Source organism: Platalea leucorodia, assembly GCF_965183815.1.
Source record: "Platalea leucorodia genome assembly, chromosome: 5".
Classification (NCBI taxonomy): domain Eukaryota; kingdom Metazoa; phylum Chordata; class Aves; order Pelecaniformes; family Threskiornithidae; genus Platalea; species Platalea leucorodia.
Window position 1 is genome coordinate 4,156,245 of NC_138827.1, and position 6,541 is coordinate 4,162,785.

Sequence of the window (6,541 nt, forward strand, 5' to 3'; positions counted from 1 at the left end):
AACGACTTCTTTCCTCAGTGATTGTCCTACTAGAAATGAGTGTTATTAAAAGGCTGAAGTGGATACAAAAGATGGTGCTTTTCTTGCTGCGTATGACAAGTCAGAATACATTTTTCTTATGCTTTTTATGTTTTCTTTCTAAAATAATGTTTATTGCTCCTTGGAAATAAATATATGCAATAGTTATGTACTGATTTTCAATTCAAGTTGGGCATTTCTTTATTCTAGTGCAGCAAACTGGTGAATCCTATCCCATGAACAACCTCCTATAACAAATACAGGTCTAATGTTTGTCCTGTGCAGGTCACTATAGTAAGTATAGCTCTCTCATTGTATGCAGGAGAGTCTTGTTTGTAAGACATTTGCCCCCCCACACCTAAAAAATTAAGACTGCCCAGTCTTCTCGTTGCTGCAGCCTTGCCCTTGATACTCAGAGTCATTTCATGTTTTGACTTATCTGCTGTTCTTTTAAGTGGCAGTACACATTAGCTTTCAAGGTTTGGACTTCAAGTAGCATTTCATATGTTTATCATAGTGAGGAAGAGTCCAGAACCATACAAAGATGTGATAACTTACAAAGCTTAGAAACTTTGCAGAAAGGGACCATGGGGTTGTGGTGGCAAGTTGAACACAAGTCAACAATGTGCTTTTGCAGCAGAGAATGTTTATCACGCGTTGGGCTGTGTTAGGAAGAATGTAGCCAGCGGATCAAGGGAAGTGGTTCTTGTCTTCTGTTTGACACTTCTGTACTGGAGTACTTTGTCCAGTTTGGGCTTGCCAGTGCAAGAAAGAGTTTGACATAATGGACTCCTACAGAGGGCCACCAAGATGGTTATGGGGCTGGAGCACATGATGTACAAGGAGAGGCTGAGGAAAATGGGTTTGTTTGACACAGCCCTGAGCAACCTGACCTAGCTGAACCCACTCTGAGGGGGGTTCCCACTCAAAGAGGAGTTCCTCCCAACCCAAGTAATTTCATGCCTCTCTGATTCTGTGCTTTCACCTCTTGACAAATTCCAAGCCAGACTATGTTAAAAGGAGTGCAGAGGAGGGAATTTTGGGGAGGATCTGTTCAGGGACAGGGAAGATACTTGGAAGTCCCCATGGATACAGGGTGAAAGGATTTGCTGGTTGGCTTCAGGGAAGAGAAAGTCCTGGAAGTTTTCACAGACTGTAGCTCCTTGCTGTCCGCTTGAGTGAGTGCAAGCTTTGGGATCTCAGACCCAGGGTGCCCCTCTCAGGAGAAGAAGTGGCAAAGCTCCAGCTGTCCTAAGCTTCTTCCAGGTGTGGAAAATTCCTGTGTGTGAAATTCCAAGGTAAGACAGCCCATCGCTGTAATGTACTGCTACCTTCATTACATGAAGATGCATTCAATAAGCAGAAAGTACTATGAAATATAGTTAAAAATATGAAAAGACAAACCTTCGTTTCTTCATAAAACCTGAATTTTAAAACCTGAATGTTGCTTTACCAATGTTTACAAATATAAACCCATTTGTTTCCTCTTCCTACTGTTGGTATTTGTTTGTTTCCATGGATGACAGGACATGCAGAACTGTTTCTTTCAGCAGCAGTGCCAGTGTATGCCAGTTAGGTGTTCTCACAGCATAGCCTCAAGCTTTTCCCACTTGGAACACAGGAAAAATCAGACAGCTCCTGGTACAGGACAGAAGGACCATCTGTGAAAGGAATCTAGAACTCAGGGGGGTTTGCTTTCTTTTTTTCTGAGATGAAATTTAGTGACTGAAAGAAGTATGATTAATATTGTAGGCTAGCTTTGAAGAAATAGAAAAGTAAGGGTCTCCTTCCTATATCAGTCCTTGTCCATACAATATAAAACCCATCAGTTTGTTTTTCTTATAACAGTGAAGTTCAATTTTAGAACAGTTTTCCTGTGTCAAGGACAACAAATGTTTGAGACTGACCAAGGGTTTCTTCTTCAGCCTTCCCTTTGGGCTCTCTTTTCTAAAAGTAATCAATCAGTCTCATCTGTTTCAAATCTGATTAGGCTATCATATATCATCCTCTGCCACTTTATTCTATAACAACCATTTTAGCTTTTCCTCTCTTAAAGTTAGATTTTAGCATTATCAATACGTGAAATGCTGGTTAAATGTTACTGTATCACTGATCATTGCAATATAGTAGGTATTTAATTTAATGAATTAGGGTAATAATGGTGACTAATAGCTAAAGGATATCTAGTACTTATTGTAAGAGTTCTGTTGCTGTGTTAAACCCAGTGAGCATGTTATGATTTATTGCTTATATTGAAGCATTTGCTATTGCAGTAAGAAAACAGGCTCCTGAGATGCCTAGTTTTAGAAGATTTGTTACTTGCATAACAAAGTAGTTTAAAACTGTGAACACTGACATGTTTTATTAATGGCGTAGTAGTGCATTAAAGCTTGTAATGCACTAATGTGTTAGTCCAATAATTGATTTGGAAACAAGAATATTTTGAGTGCATTTGTTATCTCTATGGCGATTTTTCAAATGGTCCTCTTTTTGTGCAGTCTGAGTCTTCATAATAAACAAGGATGATGGCTATGTTTCAAATCTGCATTAAGAAAGGGGGGTATTGTTTTTATCTATGTATGAGAAAAGATTCTGCCCTGAGTTTGTTCAGGCTTCCGAGGACGCCCCTTTGCCTCACTGTGTCTGAGGAGCTGAGAGTAAGTAGGAGCGCTAGCACTAACCTCTCTAAAATGCTGCTTAAAGACAAGAGGCCCACTCAGTAATAGAAAAGATCTAGAAGAACAGCATTTTAGCTCTAATTGATAGGTAAACTTTTTATGGCTGACAGGAGGTTTCTTTTTGATCATGATAATGTTTACTAGTGCAGACAAACAAGAACTGAACACACTGGAATTGATATTGCGAATCTAGGCATTGGTTTGTTAAAAAGTCGTTCATTCTGATTATTCTGATGAGGAAAAGCATGCCTAAATTGAGAGGAGTTTCTGCTAGCACCAAGCTCTTTTGATGTTCGTGTATTGTCACTTTTAATTCGAATGTTTTTGTGTTGACAGTATTGTAGAGGAATTGGGAGAGCCAAGCTCAGGAGGTCTGGCTCATTTTCCTTAGAACTCCGTGAGAAGCAGGACGTCGAGAAACTTACTCTTACAGGCCAAGCTTTGCTGTTGTGTTTTTTTGCAGGGAGGAGGCAGGACAGGGATTAAGTTTCAGAAGAACGTAGCGTCACTTGATGCTGCCTTTTGAATGTCAAGAGTTAAGAGTTTGTTGCTCTCTTAAAATTTTAAGAATGTTTCATTTTCTAAAATGAGACCATTCATTTTCAATCGCAACATTAATTTTGTACGTCTTTTCATATATATATATTTAAAGCTGTTAATGAACATTAGAGCAGTAATTTAGAGATATGTAAGTCTGAGGACATATTTGTCTTCCATTCATAACTATGCATAATATTTTATTAGCTCACAAGCAGCTCGTGAAGCTTTTTTAGAAGGAAGATGATTTGAGATTCCCAAATGCAGTCTGCTGTGAGTAGCCTTGATGAATGCAGCTGGGGTGAAAGGTTGTTTGGACACTTAAAAATGTAATATTTTGCATTCAGATTTTTTTTGTTGTTTTATCCTTAGGTGAAAAGTAGCAGCACAGAGGAATGATGGATGACCTTTGTTAAGTTATAATCATTTGTCTTGCTGGGTTTAGTCACAAACTCACAGTTAGAAATACAGAAGAGTTTGTGGTTTATTTTTATTTTTCTCTGAAAGGTCCATAACATGCATGATTTTCACTAATCAAAATGATTTATTACGTTTCCAGTTTTTCTAGTTGCTCCATCATTGCTCAGACTACAATCTTACACGGCAATTCTCGTTTCCCAGGGAAGTGTATTTAGAACATAAAATGTCATGTATTTTTCCTCAGTGACTATTAAACAAAACCCCCACATACAGAGAAACCTATGTGAGTTTAGCTTGGCTGTTCCTGTGTAAAAAATAACTACAAAATAAAAATAACTACAAAAAAGTGCATTGTTTCTGCTCTGCTAGGTATAGTAGAGGTCTAGAAATTCCTTAGACAAATAGGTTATTGGTAGGCTGGATGAGCAAAAGATTAGAGAACTACATATAGCTGGCATGACCTGATATCTCCAGGTAATAAAAGAAATTATTTTCAGGCTGTCTGGATTTTAGCTTAGAATATATTTAGTACCCATGCCACAGTTTCTTTCTGTTCCTGTAACCCCTTCCTTCTTCATCAAGTTATTTGAATTTAGACACTAGTTTTTACATTCAGGCTAAATGTAAAATAAATAAAATAATTAAATAGGCTTGTTCTTTTCACGCAATGACTGTTTCTTACTAGGCTTATGTAGCAAACAGTTAACAGCAGCATTGTTACATATGGTCCTGAGCCTTATCAGGCTCATGTACCACGGTGTGTTTCTGTGGACCAAGGCCACTTAGGTCTACTTGATTTTTTTTCAGCATATAACAGAAGCAAATCTGTTTATAGAAAAGTTGCTCAGAACCTATATTGCTATGTGATTAACATTGCTGGAACCTACAAATAAAAAGAAAGAAGTCATATCAGTGAAACCTAAACCAATTCAGCCTAATGATTCTTAATGTGATTTACAACTTTTCTCTTGGAAGGGAAGCTGAGAGGTTGGCATTTTTACCAAACAGGGAATGAACACTGGAGTAGACCAGATAGAGGTGTGTTAACTCTATTTAAGAAGAAAACATCTTTAGAAAGGATTTGTAAGCAGCAGAAGAGTAACTGCTTGCTAAGCTGATGAGCCAGTATTTGGACTTGTTCAATTTAGGTATATGATAGACTGACTAGGGAATCAGTCTCTAAGAAACAGGCTAGGCTTTGAACACCTGCCAGTTTTCAATATTACTACTAGCCTTGCAAAATAAACTTTGTCTTGCTAAAATTTGCTTTGCAAGGCACAGTCTATGCTCGTTTTTTTTTTCCTCCTGGATTGAACTACAATACCCTTTTACTTGCTATTTTGATTTACAAATTTAAATAGAACAGGGAAGAATATTCAAGTTGCTGCTTTCAGAACTTGTTTCTTTTTAAGTATACAAGCTTATATTCTAGCAACCTCATATGCTCTATTACATTTGTGTTGTGCCCAATGCATGATAAACCTGTATAATTCACTGTATTACATTGAATACTTTATTTGAGTGGCTGTTTTAAAGATCTTTAAAAAATCAAATAGAAGTTTTATAAGTATATATCAATTGAAGTTAGGTTGGCTTCTCATCTTCTGTGTCGTGATTTAACCCCAGCCAGCAACTATGCACCATGCAGCCGCTCACTCACCCCCCCGGTGGGATGGGGGAGAGAATCGGAAGAGTAAAAGTGAGGAAACTCATGGGTTGAGATAAAGACAGTTTAATAGGTAATGCAAAAGCCGTGCGTGCAAGCAAAGCAAAGCAAGGAATTCGTTCACTACTTCCCATGGGCAGGCAGGTGTTCAGCCATCAACAGGAAAGCAGGGCTCCATCACGTGTAACGGTTACTTGGGAAGACAAACGCCATCACTCCGAACGTCCCCCGCTTCCTTCTTCTTCCCCCAGCTTATATACTGAGCATGATGTCATATGGTATGGAATAGCCCTTTGGCCAGTCTGGGTCAGCTGTCCTAGCTATGCTCCCTCCCAGCTTCTTATGCACCTGGCAGAGCACAAGAAGCTGAAAAGTCCTTGACTAGTGTAAACTCTACTCAGCAAGAACCAAAACATCAGTGTGTTATCAACATTATTCTCATCCTAAATCCAAAACGCAGCACTATACCAGCTACTAAGAAGGAAATTAACTCTATCCCAGCTGAAACCAGGACAGTATCCACCCCTTATTCCATACCATTTACGTCATGCTCAGGTCCCACATTATCCAATACATCCTCATTAACCACCACCCCACTTATTCTATGGACCACCCCTGTGAAATGTCTGTAAAATGTCCATAAACGTCCACATAATGTCCACTGAGTTCATTTAGTCCATGACTTTGGGCTCCATCTGTGATGGTGGTCTCTCAGGACAGGAGAGGTGGTGTGTTGCATGGAGTTACGGGGCACCAAAGCCAGCTCAGGTCAGGTCACTGCTGCACTTGCACTGCTTCTTGTAAGGCTTGTCCTCCACTGGTTGAGGTGTTTCCTCAGTCAGTCATTGCAGAGGCAGTCATTGCAGAGGCAGTCATTGCCTCTTCTCTGCCCTGGGGAGGGAGGTAAAAGCACTTGTGTGCCCTCAGTGTACCTCCTTCAGTTCAGACTTTGGTTTCTGTCTGCTTTACCAATTGAGTGCAGAGCAGTAGTGCAGTTTTGAAGGGAATCCCTGATTATTTCAATTTAGTTCATATCAATTCACTTCTTAAAGCAGTGTTGGCATGCATAAATTAGATTCCTTTCAAAGGAAACTAGAAGCTCTCTCCAAATTAATTTCGAAGCCTGATGAGACCATTAGGTTCTGAATATACCCAGAGAAGCTCTGGAGCAGTTGGACCTCTCACTGGAAATGCTTCATTGCCCTGTAGAGTGATCATACCC